Source organism: Nicotiana tabacum, chromosome 4 (assembly GCF_000715075.1).
Source record: "Nicotiana tabacum cultivar K326 chromosome 4, ASM71507v2, whole genome shotgun sequence".
Classification (NCBI taxonomy): Eukaryota; Viridiplantae; Streptophyta; class Magnoliopsida; order Solanales; family Solanaceae; genus Nicotiana; species Nicotiana tabacum.
Window position 1 is genome coordinate 103,877,969 of NC_134083.1, and position 3,679 is coordinate 103,881,647.

The following is a 3,679-nucleotide window of genomic DNA, read 5'->3' on the forward strand; positions in this document are numbered from 1 at the left end:
AATCGAGACTGGTATAGAGTGGGCGACTCTTAACAATGGTTCTAGAAGGGTTCAAGAATTTAAGGTGTGGTACCTAAGGATTTTTGGTTTCGTTGCGTGGCTAAAGATGGAGTATTGCAGGGGGTTGTAAAAGAAACTTTGAGTATTTCTATGAATGCCACCGGGTTGGTAGTGTGGTGTTAGAAAGATGGAAGAAACAACTTCAAATTCACAGAAGATCTTTCAGAACGGGTGTATCAGTTGAAGATACTATTGAGTGCATGAGGAGAGTATAAAGTGACTTATGGGTATTGAGGCGACGTGGTCTTGTGATTTGGGGTCACTCGGGATGAGTGTTGATTGAGGTCCCTTATGTGTGGGAATGAGGAATTTCTTCGAAGGCAAGTCAAGAGTAAACCTGAAGAAGTAGGGGCCAGTTTAGCAGTGGCTTGGATCAGCGAGGTAAGGTTTACATGAGACCCTTCCCTAAATTGCACCACTGTAGGCAATTCCTTCTTACAATACTTGTTCCACATGATGTTTCGACCATATACTCAATAGTTTCGACCATGCGGCGCACTTGTACAATTTTTATAGAGTGAAAATCCAATTTCGGCTAGGAAAAGGTGGTTTCGTATAGGCCCAACCCTACTTGGTATAAATACATGGAAAAACGTTATGTCTGGACTTTTGACACATATTCGACCTAAGGAGGCTAAGGAGGAGTTGGAAGAACACGATCACGAGGATTTCATCATTCCTTCCTCACTCACGATCCGAGTTTGGATCGAATTTCTATTTTCCTATTCTTTAACTTTATTTGCGATGAATTGCTCCATATCTATGGAGTAGTTCTCTTTAGGATTTGCTGGATTTCGTGTATTGATGATGTTTGTGGATTATAACTCTAGTGTTTATATATTAAAGCGGTTTTGGATGATTTAATTATTGCATCTATATTCACTTGTTCATGCAATCGAGAGAGGCATAACTTGTGATACCGTTGCATTATATTGTTGGTTGAGTTCATAAATTCTTTTGAGTAATCACAAGAGGCTAGTTGAATCATTGATTAAATCTAGTTAGGAGAATAATCAAAAGAGATTTTCCTAAAGACCAATCCATTACGCATTATTGCATATCTTCACGTACATAAATTGGTTCATCTTGTGAGGCTAAGACTTAATCGAGAAAGGAGTTTTTGCTAAATGTTTCGACTAACAATTGAGTGAATTCGAGAGACTCACTTGAACATTAGAAGTGAATTATCTATAGTACGATCCTGAACAATTATCTTACACCTATCCTATCAACCCCTATTTTCTCCCATTAATAACTTCCCTGCTTACTTTTGTTGCGATTGTCATTAGTCAATAACTTTAGATTCTTAGTTAATTATAGTTAGAAATCATATAAATCTCAATTGTTGATCATCTTGTATAGCGAACAAGCTAGAAACTACAATAATACTGTCTAAATCCAATCCCCGTGGATACGATATTATACTATACTATATTTGATTAGCGATCATAAATTAAGTGTGTGTTTCGAGCTCGTCAAATTTTGGCGCCGATGCCGGGGATTTGCAATCAACAGTGTTTGAAATAGTTTGTAGTGCTAATTAAGGAATTGTTTCTTTTTATTTAATTTTAGTTTTCTCATTTTATGTTTAGTGTTCTCTTACTGTGCGCAGATTACAGGTTAAGATTGGTGCATGACTCGAACTTCTGCGAAGGAAGTGCTACCATACGAGCCCGAGATAGAAAAATAACTGCGATAGCCGAGGAAGGAAAGAAATCTCACCGAGACAACTGAAAAGATTGGGCAATTCTCAACCAAAGAACTTATTGCTAGAAATAGTGAGGATAATGTAGATTTGGATGCAAGAGAGGCAGCCCAACAATGGGAAAAAGCTACACGGGATGCTGAGGAAGCAGCTATTAGAGATGCACATATCATCTATGAACAAATGAGTCGTAGAATTGCTCAAAATCAACCCTTGGCTGCAGACTAGTTTGGAAATATAGCTCCCGGGCCTGGGAGACCACTTAGTGATTATGCTAGACTAGTCTAGAATCAAGGTTTATTAAGTGCTAGACCACCTCCAATTGCAGCAAACAATTTCGAGTTGAAGCAAGGGTTGCTTCAAACCCTTCAGAATTGTTGTGTCTTCAGAGGGAAGATGAACGAAGATCTAAATACACATCTAATGGACTCGAGAAGATTATGAACACCTTTCAATGCAATGGTGTATCATGAGATGCAGTGTACTTAAGGGCATTCCCCTTCACACTCAAAGATGATGCAAAACAGTGGCTTCGAAGCTTACCCACGGGATCAATTAGAACTTGGGAGGAGATGACCAAAAAATTCCTTGATAAATATTTCTCCTAAGCTAAAACGGGCAAGTTTAGAAGATAAATCCATAACTTCTGCCAAAACGATACGAAAACTATTTTTGAAGCATGAGAGAGCTTTAAGGAGATTGTCATAAAGTGTCAACATAGCAGAATTGAACTCTAGATGCAACTCTAGGATTTTGGGGAAGGATTAACAGCGGCCTCGCGTAGAATATTGAGCAATGCAGTTGGAGGCCCTTTGATGAAGAAGACTCCGGAGGAGATAGTTATAATTCTTGATGAGTTGTTTGAATATGCAAATCAGTGGCCCTCTGAGAGTGCTGAAAGAAGAAGATCAACTGTTGTTCACCAAGTTGATGCTAGTACATATGTGCAGGTACAACTTGATGCTATGGCTAAAGAAATAAGGAAGCTGACCTTAGCCTCGATACAAAATGAGCCTCAATTGAAGAAGTAAATGTTGTGGGAAACTACAATTTCAATGCAATAGGTTAGAGGCACCCCGGTTTTTCATGGAGTTCACCTGGAGGTACTGTGGATGCTTGGCAACAAAATAACTCTAGACCTAGGGACAAGGAGCTCCAGCATACCAATATCAGCAGAGGCAACAATTTCAGCCTCAACAGCCCATTCAGCCTGGTCTAGGGGATCTAATGAAGGCCTTCATTATCAAGACAGATGAGAGGTTGGACTACCATGGAGCAGTTATCAAGCAGTTGGGCACTGGTTTTCAAAACCTGGAGAGACAGGTTGGGCATATTTCAATAATATTATCTGAGAAGGTTCCAGGAACTCTCCCTGCTGATACTAAAAGAAATCCCAAAGAAATAGTGAATGTTGTAACTCTGAGAAGTAGGCAAGTGCTGAAAGTCCCCATCCCGATCCAAAATGATGTGAAACTTGAAAAATAAAGTGGGGAGCAGCTGAAGAATGATGTTGATAAAAAGAAGAAAGTCCAGATGAAAGCGGAGAAAACAAAGAAGGAAGAAAAATCGAGAAGGGAGGAACATGATGAGAGCGAGCATATGCATGCTTTACCTTTTCCTCAAAAGCTATATAGAGAAAAGCTGGACAAGCAGTTTGGGAGAGTTTAGGATGTGCCAAAATAGGTTCATGTGAACGTACCATTCACAAAAGTGCTCTCACAAATGCCTTCTTATGCCAAATTCTTGAAGGCTATCCTTACAAAGAAGAAGAAGATAGAGGAGACCTCAGTGGTCATGCTCACAAATCATTGCAGTGCGATATTACAAAACAAACTACCACAAAAGTGTAGAGATCCAGGGAGTTTTACTATACCTTGCTCATTAGGAACTATCAATTTTGATAAATCTTTATGT

At 39.3% G+C, this 3,679-nt stretch overlaps 1 non-coding gene across 1 annotated transcript; it reads right to left on the reverse strand.

Annotated features, from left to right (window-relative positions):
- Positions 1–2,385: 2,385 nt before the first annotated feature.
- Positions 2,386–2,492, reverse strand: LOC142180491 (small nucleolar RNA R71). The gene has a single exon (XR_012709114.1). It is a non-coding gene; the product is annotated as a small nucleolar RNA R71 (small nucleolar RNA).
- Between the last annotated feature and the right edge of the window lie 1,187 nt (positions 2,493–3,679).